Below are 14110 nucleotides of genomic sequence, written 5' to 3' on the forward strand. Positions count from 1 at the left end.
TTTCTCTAGTTGCGGCAAACGGGGGCCACTCTTCATCACAGTGCGCGGGCCTCTCACTATCGCGGCCTCTCTTGTTGCGGAGCACAGGCTCCAGACGCGCAGGCTCAGTAATTGTGGCTCACGGGCCCAGTTGCTCCGCGGCATGTGGGATCTTCCCAGACCAGGGAACCTGTGTCCCCTGCATTAACAGGCAGATTCTCAACCACTGCACCACCAGGGAAGCCCAATATTGGAACATTTTAAAGGCTCATTTTATGTTTTAGCTATGATTCCTTATTTAGATGAATACAAATACACACAAATGAGAAATCTGTCGTTCATGGACAATCAGGATTAAATAACTCAAATATATAGGGTTAAGTTAGAAAAAAAAAAACAAATAAAATATCATTAGGCCTTCAGTGAATAATTCTTTTTAGGGACAAAAGCTATCCCAAACTAACAAAATTCAAAACTTAAGCCACATCCAATTACAGGAATTAAAAGAAATAAAAACACTGATATTCAACCATGGCACCTGGTATACTTTCCTCCTTAATTGATAATCTTTTAAACATATAATTTAGCATTTTTCCACTTTGAAAATAATATATAAAACAACACAAGATACCATTGACACCTTTTTCTTAAATGATAATATTTGTTGTTATTGAAGATACAGGTATAATGCTGGGAAAGGTGAGAATTAATATAACCCTTTGGGGACAACTTGCCACCTATTTTATTTTTGTATGAAGGAATAAATAACCAGTCATTTCAACTGCTTTATAATATTCCATTATGTGCATGTATTTACTTAACCAGTACTCTATTTTGAGACATTTAGATTGCTTCCAGTGTTTTACTATTACAATAATACTGTATAGTATTACTGTACAATAAGTCTGAGGAAAAGCTTTCCTCTCACCTCCCTGGGAGAGTCAAGGGGTGGGTATGTGACCTAAACTAGAACAACTACACTCTCTGTCCTAGAACTTTTGTTAAAGAATTTAATAAACTTTATTCAAGCATACACGAAAGTAGAAGGAATAGTACAGTGTATCTCCATGAACTCACACTCATTCTCAACAATGATCAGTTCATGGCCAATCTGACCTCTGTATACATTTCTCCATTTCCTCCAGTCCCCAGGTTTTTCTGAAGCAAATCGTAGAGGTATAACATCAAGGAATATTTTTTCTAGTATTACTAATATAAGCCATTAGACTAATTTAAGTTAGTTTGATGAAAATATTTCTTTGTGCTATAAATGATGCTTTCTAAAAGTCCTTTCAGAGCCCAGTACTGAAACTGACAAGGCCTGAAAAAAAGTATTTTCCTCATTGGAGGAAAGAAGAAATGTAAAGGTCTGGTCACCTTCTGTGTTTCTCTGACTTTTTGTTGACCTCTCTTTGTTACCTCCAAAGTCAAACACAGTTGTATCAATTTTTGTTTTTTTTTAAAGAATGTTTTGGAGTTTCCCACGGGCAATGTTTGCTGATGAGGGAGCAAGGGAGTTTTTTTATTCTCTTTTTTTTTTTTTAATTTATTTATTTATTACTTTTTGGCAGTGTTGGGCCTTCGTTTCTGTGCGAGGGCTTTCTCTAGTTGCGGCAAGTGGGGGCCACTCTTCATCGCGGTGCGGGGGCCTCTCATTATCGTGGCCTCTCTTGTTGCGGAGCACAGGCTCCAGACGCGCAGGCTCAGTAATCGTGGCTCACGGGCCCAGTTGCTCCGAGGCATGTGGGATCTTCCCAGACCAGGGCTCGAACCCGTGTCCTCTGCATTGGCAGGCAGATTCTCAACCGCTGCGCCACCAGGGAAGCCCAGTATCAATTTTATTTAACTTGATCACATTTGTTTAATTCCATATATTATCATGTGCCATTTAATACCTAGAAAGAGTAAAAGCTATATTTATGCTTCGTTGCTCTAAAATCACCTTCCTGAAAATTTTCAGTATTTGGCTACATTCAGATCATTTTAAATTTTTTGTTTATTGTGGGAAAATATATATAACGTAAAATTTGCCATTTTAACCATTTTTTAGTGCACAATTCAGTGGCATCAAGTACATTCACAATGTCCTGCAACCAGGGACTTAGTATTTTGAGCAGTGTGACTTAAGGAGAGAAGCAGCAGACAGAGTTCCCTCATTGCAGCATAAGCACCCAAACAAGACCAACCAGGGATCACTACTATTGAAACCTTCAGGAACTGCTTCATTCCAAGTTGCGTTTTCAGCCTCGCTTCTTTCCTATAAGCTCCTGAAACCCCCTTAAGATGATCAGTGTTAATCGTTTCTCCACCAAAGAACCCTAAATGACACAGAATGTGAAAGATTTTAAGCAAAGAAATGACATGATCAGTTCAGTTGATAAAGAAAAAAACCTTTGACAAAATCCAACACACTTTCATGATAAAAACAATGAATAAACTAAAAGTAGAAGGGAACTTCCTCCACATGCTAAAGAGCATCTAAGAAAAACCCACAGCTAATATCATACTCAGTTAAAGACTGAAGCCTTTTCCCTTACATCAGGGGCAAGACAAGGATGCCCACTCTTGCCACTTCTATTCAACATTGTACTGAAATTCCTAGCCAAAGAAATTAGGCAAAAAAGGGCTGGGGGTCAGAGTGGGGTTATCCAAACAGAAAAGGAAGAAGTAAAATTATCTCTATTTGCTGCTCTGTGTTTTGGAAAGATCACTTGGACTGTAGCATAGAGGTTGTTATGGACTGAATCGTGTCCCCTCCAAATTCATATGTTGAAGTCCTAAGCCCCAAGGTGACTGAATTTGGAGATAAGGTCTTTAGGGAAGGAATTAAGGTTAAATGAGGTCATAAAGTAGGGCTTTAATCCTTTAGGACTGGTGTCCTTATAAGAACAGGAAGATTCTTCAGAACCTTTTTTTTTTTTTTTAGATTCCATATATATGTATTAACATACGGTATTTGTTTTTCTCTTTCTGACTTACTTCACTCTGTATGACAGTTTCTAGGTTCATCCACCTCACTACAAATAACTCAGTTTCGTTTCTTTATATGGCTGAGTAATATTCCATTGTATATATGTGCGCAGACGTAGAGAATGGACTTGAGGACACAGGGAGGGAGAAGGGTAAGATGGGATGAAGTGAGAGAGTGGCATGGACATATATACACTAACAAATGTAAACAGATAGCTAGTGGGAAGCAGCCGCATAGCACAGGGAGATCAGCTCGGTGCTTTGTGTCCAACTAGAGGGGTGGGATAGGGAGGGTGGGAGGGAGACGCAAGAGGGAGGAGATATGGGGATATATATATATACGTATAGCTGATTCACTTTGTTGTACAGTAGAAACTAACACACCATTGTAAAGCAATTATACTCCAATAAAGATGTTTTAAAAAAAAAGAACAGGAAGAAACACCAGATCTCTCTCTCTCTCTTTCTCCCTCTCTCTCTCTCTCCACAGAGAAGAGGCCATGTGAAGACACAGTGAGAAGGTGATCATCTACAGGCCAGAAAGAGAGGCCTCACCAGAAACAAACCTGCTCACTCTTGATCTGGGACTTTCAGCCTCCAGGTCTGTGAGAAAATAAATTTCAGGTGTTTAAACCACCCAGCTTAAACATGTTTTGTATGGCAGCCCTCGTAGACTAATACAGAGGTTACTGCAAACACATAAAAATGACATTTGCCTGAGCTGAAACAGTGACAGTGGAGAGGATGAATTTGAGTCTGATTAAGAGATAAAAATTAGAGGATTCAGTGATGGATTGGATGGGAAGATGAGTGTGCCTGATGAGTTGAGTGTGAGGTCTGTGGTCCTTCCCTGTCTTCCCTCTTGACGGAAATCCTCTCTATCTGTATCAGGAATCTCAAAGTAAATATCTGCTTTTATTCTGGCTCTGCCCTTCCATCTGATAAAGTATCTCTTGAATTCGGGTAGCTACTATTTAAAATTGTTTAGTCAGTAGGAGAGGTGGAGTTAAAAACATTATTGCCCCTTGTACTAAATCATTACAGATCATATGAACCAATGCCTCTCAACACAGATGGCACATATAGAAATTATAATACAGGGACTTCTCTGGTGGTCCAGTAATTAAGATTCCACGCTCCCAGTGCAGAGGGCCCAGGTTCGATCCCTGGTCAGGGAACTAGATCCCACATGCACACTGCAACTAAAGATCCCACACACCGCAACTAAGACCCAGCACAGTCAAATAAATAAATAAATATTAAAAAGAAAAAAGAAGAAATGATAATACAGTATTTGTTATGCACACTGGGGCAAGAAGAAGAAGCTGCTTACAGCTGAAGACAAACAGCCGGGGGCTCTGAGCGGCTACCCCAAGGACTGAGGGCAGTCGATATCTCAGCTGAAACCAAGCTTGCTGCTTAAAAATCTCTGATGGAGACAAAAGCTACTTCATGTAGATGCAGCCTCTCATATATATAGTATTTAGAGAAAGTATCCTCAAGAAGTCATTGTTGGCTTAAATATCTTAAAAATGGCTTAATCTAGATTTATTTAATTGTCCATTTACTCATGATAGGTATGAATTTGCTCCATGATACAGTCTTACAGTAAATATTGTCACAATCTTGGAGCAATTCTGGAAACGAGGAGGGCAGAATCAGGAAGTCTAGAACATTTAGGGAAAGCCACTGTGGTTACACTTCAGGTGCTCTATAACCAGGAATGGTCCTTTGAAAGCAGGCGACCCATTCCCTCTGTACCCACAGGCTTGGGGAAGTCTCCCAAGCCAGTGCCTAGGATCCAGCTGCCTTCTGGGACCCCACACAGACATTTCCTCATCTACACAACGTGTATAAGTGAGACACAGGTGTCTGCCCAAATCAAACCCTCCTTCCCACTCTCTTGCGGGCAGCTCCAGTTTAATTACTTATTGGTCCCATCTTTAATTTTTTTTTTCCATCTTTAATTTTTTTCAGGCCAATACAAAGACACTGGAAATATCCTGTGACAGGTGAGAAGAGCCCAAAGATAGTTTTCCTGATGGGAGTGGAATAACCTTTCTGTTCTTTTCAATTCCTAAAGCGAGCAGCTAAGAACTGGGCAGGAGATACTACCATATCAATAAGTTAGCCTGCCTCTCAGGAAAAAGGTCTCTGCTTCAAGAGCACATACTTACAGCTGAAGCTCAAGAAATTACATAGTCAAATAGTATTAAGATTGAAGACTTTTTTGTTACAAATTCTGCCTTTTGTGAAAGTGCAGAATTATGGATAGGTTATCGCTAGTAATACGTATAGTGATCAAAGCTTTCCATATTCAAAATAGAAATGAACATTTTCTTTCAAGCAAAATGAAATAGGTCAAGGAGTAGGAGGGACAGATCTGTGCAGTGTTTGAATGTGGGCACAAGTTGGCCTAGGCCCAAAACAGAGGTGGGCTGCAAGCACACATAAAAACAAATACCCAGAAACTAAACTGGATCAGAGAAGCAAGAAGAGATCATAGCAATGTGAATCTAGAAGCAGGAGCCAAGAAACCAAACTGGATGAAAATGCAGGGAGTGTTTGAGAATGTGAGTCATGAGAGGGCATGTCGCAGCTTCCCTCACTGTTGAGATCTGACCTAAACCAATCTGCCTGTTAAGCTTCTTCTAGTAAAAACAGCAGTAGCTTCCAGGGATGAGAGATGGGTAGGACCCATGCTTTCTCTCCTACAGCATTGTTACTATGACTTATCACAGTGAAACCTAGTCTCAGACCTAAATTTTCCACAAATACAAACATGTATTAGCAAATAGGCCAAATAGGGTGTTCATACAAATGATTCCTCTGAACTCAGTGAAGTGCACACTTTCTCTTCTTGGCACTTCAACAAGCTGCCTTGCACAGAAGATTCACTTGGAAGCTAACACAACTATATTCTGATGGAGCATGAGCTAACATTCCAATCTGCTTAAGTGAAAGAATTCTGTATTAAGAAGGACAAGTTAGAACTAGAGACTTCCGGTGCTATTTCAAAGGCTGTCAGGCTTCTGGGCTGCCAGATTCTTACACTCCATTTGTGCAAAGTGGAAGTTCCTGTACAATATATTTTGGGTTTTTAAAAAATTTTTTTTCTTTTGTTAATTCTTTTTTTTAAATTGAAGTCTAGTTGATTTACAATGTTGTGTTAGTTTCAGGGGTACAGCAATATATATATATATATTTTTTTCTTTTTCAGATTCTTTTCCCTTATAGGTTACTACAAAGTATTGAGTAGAGTTCCCTGTGCTACACAGTAGGTCCTTGTTGGTTATCTATTTTATATATAGTAGTGTGTATATGTTAATCCCAAACTCCTAATTTATCCCTTGCCCCCCTTTTACCCTTGATAATCACAGGTTTGTGTTCTATGTCTATGGGTCTATTTCTGTTTTGTACATAAGTTCATTTGTATCATTTTTTTCAGATTCCACATATAAGTGCTATCATATAGTATTTGTCTTTCTCTTTCTGACTTACTTCACTTAGCATGATAATCTCTAGGTCCATCCATGTTGCTGCAAATGGCATTATTTCATTTTTTATGGCCAAGTAATATTCCATTGTATATATATACCACATCTTCTTTATCCATTCATCTGCTGATGGACATTTAGGTTGATTCCATGTCTAGGCTATTGTAAATAGTGCTGCAATAAACATTGGGGTGTGTGTATCTTTTTGAATTATAGTTTTCTCCTGATATATGCCTAGGAGTGGGACTGCAGGATCTTATGGTAACTCTATTTTTAGTTTCTTAAGGAACCTCCATATTGTTCTCCATAGTGGCTTGTACAATATATTTTGAATGATGCTCATTTCACTATTTAAAAAATCTGTTATGGTGCAGGTTTAGATAGCAATTTGTAAAGTGTTGTACAAACCTCTTTTGAGGGATGGGCTACTGATTAGGGTCCTTCAACTGCTAACTGATCACCTCTGCCTGGCGTGTGGACTCCTGATCTGGGTGTTAAAAATGTTAAATCATTTTTGGGATGTAGATTAATTTACACACGCATATACATCAAACTAGAGTATTTTCAAGCAAATTCCAGACAAAATATCAGACACCTTTAGCTAATAGTGTTTAAGTATAATTTTGTTTCCCACAGGTTTTTTTTCTTTCTCCAAGGGGTGGAAGTGAGGTTGATTTTAAAAATAGTTGCCATGACTCAGAAATGGATACAGTGTAATATAACTTACTATTAGCCAAGAGGCAGAAATCCTAATCAAATTAATTTAAGCAAAGAGCAGAATTTAGTGGATCATGGTCCTGGTGAGAATGGGGAAGGATCTGACCATAGACACTCTGGACCCAGGGACTCAAAAGGATATTGAAAGCTCTTCTCATTCTTTCTTTTTCTTTCTCTCTCTCTCTTCCTCAGCTTTGTGTTTCTTCCTTGCAGGTTTCTTCCTCTGTGTTTTGGCCTCATTCTCTTCTATTTCTGTAAGAGTTTTCACCAGGCATGCAAGCCCCTCTAGCTTCACTTCCATCTAGCTGCATGACCCCTTTAGTACCTGGTGGAGAAAGACTTGGATTATCTCCAATGATGTCACCTGCTCCCTTGACAATCCCTCTGGTGGGAGGTTGGGGTATTCTAAGTCTGGGGCACTTGCCCTGTGCTTTGTGGGTGGGAGAAGACAGTTAGCAAAAGAAGAGATGGAGCCAAATTGACCCAAACTACAGTAGCCATGCCTCCCCCAGCCTCCCTTTTGTCCTATCCCTGCTTTTCTTTGGCTTATGTGTGTTAAAATGTATGTTATGAAAAACAAGAAAAATTAAAACTTTCTATGTCTTAAGATTTTGTAGCATGTAAAACTTTGATCCACTTCCTATTTTTCAATAAAAAAGACCATGTAGAACAGCTGGCATAAGAACTTTCTGGGACTCCCCCCCCCCCACCAAGTGATACCATTAGAATGGAAATCTGAAGGTTTTTGTAAGCAGATGTCGGCTAACATTGATCTGGAAAAAAAGTGCCAATATGCCATAGCAGTGAATATCATAACCAAAATAAATTTCCTTAATCATTGTAATTAATTGAATTTGGGACTAGGATAAACAGCCTGTTTACACATTTAATCACTCTCTGTAGGTAAGAAGCTCCTGGACTTTCCAGGTGAATGATGCTCCTGATAAATATCTCTCTGTCTTATGGACAATAAAATGACTCAACAAATGCCATATGTACTGTTTAGCTCTCAAGGAGACCTACAGCCTAGTTGGAACACAACCTATTTGCTGTGCCTACTGGAGGGTAGAATGAACAGATTGCTGGTAATAGTTCACTCCACATACTGTCTGTCAGACATAAAGTGCCAGGTCAAAAACTAACCGCATGCAATGTGGACATCATTATTTTTCCATTTCTCTCAGTCACGAAGAAACTTCAAAGAGGAACAAAGAGAACGAATTGTGAGAACACTCTCCAGACAACAATAAATTGTGGTATGATATTTGACCATTATATTATGATTGATTTATAGCAGTGTTGATTAAAAATGAACAAATTGTATCAGGTGTGACTTCAAGTGTTAACAGAAACACTTTGATGTAATGATTAGCAACTTTCTGGCATGAAATTCCGTTGTTGAATATAGTGTGAAGAGGAGTACCATTGTAGCAGAAACCATATTACTCTTTATATGTGGAAGACAGTGCCCTCATGTCGATGAATAAGACCAAAATAAAGGTAAAAGGTTGAATGATAAAGTCTAAGCTCTGCTATTTAGGACCTAGTTGGTTGCTGAGAATTGCACTGAGGCTACTGAAAATACATACTGTTGCATGTACATGACTGATACAGTACTTAGATACTCAGTGTGGTATGTGGGCCTGCAGCATTAGCATCACCTGGGAGCTGCTTTAAAATGTAAATTATTTGGCCCTACCCTAGACCTGCTGATTCAGAAGAGGTTCTGGGAGCTGGGCCAGCAATCTGTGTTTTACAAGCCCTCCACATGCTTCTGGTACACCCTAAAGTTTGAGAAGCACCATCCTAATTAGTTATGAGTGCTCTCTTGGTGGCTTGTGCAACTGCCCAGCAATAGGACTTGACAATGTAGATGGATGTGATGCACAGTTCTCTCTTGTCTGATGTCACTACTTGTAGCAGTTAAACCAATTTAGTAGACCTCCAGTGTTGCAATGACTTCTTTCACCTAAACCTAAAGTCCGCACATTAGATAGATTGAAAGTCTCTTTTTTTTTTTAAATTAATTAATTTATTTAATTTATTTATTTTTGGCTGCGTTGGGTCTTCCTTGCTGCGTGCGTGTGTGCTTTCTCTAGTTGCGGCGAGTGGGGTCTACTCTCCGTTGCGGTGCGTGGGCTTCTCATTGCGGTGGCTTCTCTTGTTTTGGACCCCGGGCTCTAGGCACACGGGCGTCCATAGTTGTTACTCGCGGGCTCTAGAGCACAGGCTCAGTAGTTGTGGCGCACAGGCTTTGTTGCTCTGCGGCATGTGGGAACTTCCCAGACCAGGGCTTGAACCCTCGTCCCCTGCATTGGGAGGCGGATTCTTAACCACTGCGCCACCAGGGAAGCCCCTGAAAGTCTCATTTTCCTCAGCAACTTTTTTAGGTCATCAACAGGAACTTATCAGGTTACTTTTATTTCTAGAGTTCTATACTCTGTTGTCTTTAATCAATGCCATATAATATACAAATACTGTCTCTAACAGTTAATACAACTAAGGCATTTCTTCTCTATAACACATATTCTTTAAACATTTATTTTTCCTTTTAACTATTTTTTTCACAAGACTGGAAGGCTTGAATTTTCTTATGTCACTTAGTACTAGGATAAATTCCTTTCATGCATGTGTACTAGCCAAAGCTGCATAATTCAATCCTTACTATTCATATATTAATTACAAATTAAATTGTAAAAAGGTACTTTTGGAACCAGTGATCAATCAGCATCAACAAATATTTAAGTGTATTTTACAACCAATACTCTGTTCCAAGTACAGCAGTATATATATATATCATATATACATATGATATATAGTTGGCCTAAGACACCATCATCATTTAACATCTGGTTAAGAGAAAAAATAAACTCGAAAATTTTAATGACAATATCATGTAATAATATAAGCGATATCCCTAGGCATTATATGATTAACGGTAAAATAGATGGAAAATTCAGTGGGAAGGAAGAGATCACTGGGTTGAATAGGTCTGAGAAGGCTTCACTCAAGTTTCCTTCACTGAGCCCCTGTTTAGGAAGAACCTGCTCCAGGCGGGACCTTGTGCAGGTGCTAGAGAGAATGTGGAATTTGAGCTAGGCTCCTGGGAAAAGCAATTCAAATGGCAGGAACAGCACAAGCAAAGGTATGGTGTGAGGAGTTAATATAGTAGGTCTGGTAGCCCTCTCCTTGCATATGTCCAAGGAAGCCTGGACCATGACTGACCATTGCCAACCCCTGGGCATGTGGTTCTTGGAAGATTATGTTAATTTTGATTATTCTGTGTATTCACCTGGAACAATGGGCCATGCTTTATCAGCTTGTCAGAATTGCTTTGCACAAACATTACGACTGCTGAGGGAATTCCCTGGCAGTCCAGTGGTTAGGACTCCTTGCTTCCACTGCCGGGGGCCTGGGTTTGATCCCTGGTCAGGGAAGTAAGATCCCACAAGGAATTGTTAGGGTCCTGAGTTTCAGTTGCCATGAATGGTCATGTACTAGAATGTGCCTATGCAACCAGACCTCCATTAATGCCTTGGACCCTGAGACTTGAATCAACTCCCCTGAGTGGAGACATTCTGCACATGTACTCTGCTAGAGAGAAAGCACATTTTATATGGCCCTTGATGGGGAAGGACTTGAAAGCCTGCATCTGATCTCTCTGGATTCTGTCCAACGCATATCTTTTTTCTGGCTGCTTTTGCTCTGCACCCTTTGCTGTAATAAGCCTTAGCCATGAATATAACCTGATTTGAGTCTTATAAATCCTCTAGCAAGTCACCAAACATGGAACAGTCATGGTACCCCTGAAACACAAGGCATGCGACAAGATTCAAAATGCACATAAATTTCTTTGGATAGAGACGATAAATATTTAGATCTGGTGGGAAAATTCAACTATTGATTGCTGAATATAAGTAAAGGGTATGTGGGTTTTCACTATACTATTCTTTAAAGTTTCCTGTAGGTTTGAAATATTTCAAAATATAAAATTGTAAAAAAAAAAAGAATAGTACTGGGCAAATACTAGTACTAAGAAATTTAAGCAATTAAAAAGTCAATTATTGGGCTTCCCTGGTGGCACAGTGGTTAAGAACCTGCCTGCCAATGCAGGGGACATGGGTTCATGCCCTGGTCGAGGAAGATCCCACATGCTGCGGAGCCACTAAGCCCGTGCACCACAACTACTGAGCCTGCGCTCTAGAGCCCGCGAGCCACAACTACTGAAGCCCACGCGCCTAGAGCCCATGCTCTGCAACAAGAGAAGCCACCGCGATGAGAAGCCCGCGCACTGCAACGAAGAGTAGCCCCTGCTCGCCGCAACTGGAGAAAGCCCGCGAGCAGCAACGAAGACCCAACGCAGCTAAAAATAGATAAATAAAAAATAAATGAAAAAGAAAAGAAAAAGAAAAAAGAAATTATTGTATATGTGTATATAGAATCATAGCATTGTATATTGTCTTGAAGAATAGACGTTTTACACGTCACTATTTAGTCAAGTCTGTTCATTTTGCTTGTTTGTTTGCATGTGTATTTTCTATTACTTTTTGCCTAATCTCCTGTCCTAGACAGATGGGAGCCTGAGAGGCATGGGAGAGCCCTGAGTTCCTGGGCTGGAAGTGGGCATGAGGCTGTGGTAAGTGGAGCCAAGAGGATAATTACCAGGTCAGTTTCCTATGGAGTTCCTGGGTTAGTAGTGCCAAGACCAATAGTCTAGGGTCAGGATGCCAAATTCAGACAGGACAATGAGAAGAGGAAGCTCTAATTCAAAGTTGATCCGTCTGACAGAGGAGGCAGTGCAAAGAGAGTTCAAACAGGGAGGAAGGCAGACAAGCCAAGAATGATCCCTGAGAAAAAAATACATACAGCTACAAATTCTTTTTCAACCTGGTTCCTGTCACAGCCAAAAGAGGGTATATATCCTGAAGTGACCAACGCAGCTGGGGATTGGACACTTGTAAGGTCACAGAGTTCTCTCTCATCCTGAGATTGAATAAATATTCAGTTCCATTTTCTTCTATTTTTATTACTTGAGATTTTACATGTAATTTTTAAATCTCTCTGCTTAGACTATTGCATCCATATATATGGGTGAGATTGGTTTATATTGTGCTAGCTTCCTCAGTTTTTATAAATAAGATATGCACAATGGTCAAGAACATGAATTCTGGAGTCAGACTCCTTGGGTCTAAATCTTCACTCTAACACCTAATAAATAATTAGCAATATTACTTAATTTCTTGATATTGCACTCTCTTCTTCTATAAAATTCAGGAAAAATATTACCTACCATAGGGTTGTCATGAAGATGAAATGAGGTATGTATGTAAAGAAAGTAGCACAGTTCTGATGGAGAGAGGTACTCAATACATTTCTAATATTTTATTAGTATTGGCAGCATCAAACAAGGAATTACAAATAAGAAAAGGAGGAATGCTAGAATGACCTCTATGATGTTGGATTGGAATAAAAATATCAGGAGAAAGATGGCAAAAAAGGAGTTTTCTACCATCATTTTACCACAGAACATCAACTTTGGCAATCACCCATAGATGAGAGTACCTTTGTGGGAGTCCGGGAGTCTAGGGGAGAAGTTCCAGCACATTGTTGGGGCGAAAAATCTGAGAACAGACACAATGAAGAGCATAATAAAAACAGTTTCCCTTTACCTGCCTAAGTTCTGGGGATCTAATGTACAGCATAGTGACTATAATTAATAATACTGTATTGTATACTTGAAATTTGCAAAGTAAGCATTCTCACGACACATACAAATGAGGTAATGTATGTGTTGACTTAATTGTGGTAATCATTTCACAATATACACATATATCAATTCGTGTTGTACGCTTTGAATATACACAATTTTTTTCTGTCAGTTACACCTCAGTAAAACTGGGGAAAAGGTAGCAGTATGAACTAATGGTTTTGGATAAATATAGAAATATAGAAATAGAGGTGGGGACTTCCCTGGTGGTGCAGTGGTTAAGAATCTGCCTGCCAGTGCAGGGGACACCGGTTCGAGCCCTGGTCCAGGAAAAGTATGACATTAGTGGATCAGTTGGTAAAATTTGAATATGGCCTGTAGATTAGTTAGTGGTATTTATTGTTGTTATTTTCTCAGTTTTGATCATTTTAATGTAGTTATGTAACATTTAACATTTGGGGAAGTTGAGTTAAGTGCATACAGGAGTTCTTTGTACTATTTTTGCAACTTTTGCAAATCTGAAATTATATCATAATGAAAGTTTAGAAATTAAAAAGTATTTTTCCTGCTCACTTAATTCTTTCTAGACTCTTCTAACATAAGTGTTAGCAATAAACATATATTTGTATATAGATAGTTTTGTTCTGTTTTACAGAAATGGGATTGCATTACACATGGCTCTTTTTTGTTTCCACTTAACAATTGTATTAAGTTCTTTTGGGGTGTTGGCTCATCTCACAATGACCTAGCTTAACTTCCTTCTCCATAAGATGAGCCCCAGACAACCATATCTCTATTTATATGACTTCATTCTTGGTCACGGATGATGAGACCATGGGTAGAGCTCTGACTTAAACTGAGATCATCAGATTCTTTCTACCAGGAATTTGAAATTGGGACCATAATATTTTTATTCAGACTGAGCTACTGTTTTGAGTGAAGGAAATTTTAAAACTTCAAAGCTGTAGTACAGTGGCAACCTGATGTGTGAACTGAGTAGCAGAGACAGTTGCTAGGCAGAGCAATGAGAATTAAACAGAGAAGCAGAGCAGGATACTAGAAGGTATTTTCCGGGTTCTTGGTTGCTAACCATTTTATTATCCCATGCTCTTTCTGAGGTACTACTGCCCTCAGATTCCACAAAGCCTTACCGATAGCATAAACAGTGGATTAACACATATTTTATATGTTACTTGTATATCTACATATATTTTATGCATTCATGACATACCTAACTTTT

The 14110-nt window shown here is 39.3% G+C and overlaps 1 long non-coding RNA gene across 4 annotated transcripts in view; it reads left to right on the forward strand.

Moving 5' to 3' along the window:
- LOC309612485 overlaps nt 1–14110 on the forward strand; it is a 71524-nt gene that overhangs the window by 39021 nt on the left and 18393 nt on the right. The window contains exons 3-5 of one of the 4 annotated variants that reach the window (XR_014235185.1): nt 3440–3550; nt 4927–4961; nt 6170–14074. This is a non-coding gene — a long non-coding RNA (uncharacterized lncRNA). Of the gene's footprint in view, nt 1–3439; nt 14075–14110 lie in introns of those variants that run through there. The other 3 variants (XR_014235184.1, XR_014235183.1, XR_014235186.1) reach the window with 3 other exon arrangements.

Source organism: Balaenoptera borealis, assembly GCF_965194805.1.
Source record: "Balaenoptera borealis genome assembly, chromosome: 15".
In the NCBI taxonomy this organism is placed as follows: Eukaryota; Metazoa; Chordata; class Mammalia; order Artiodactyla; family Balaenopteridae; genus Balaenoptera; species Balaenoptera borealis.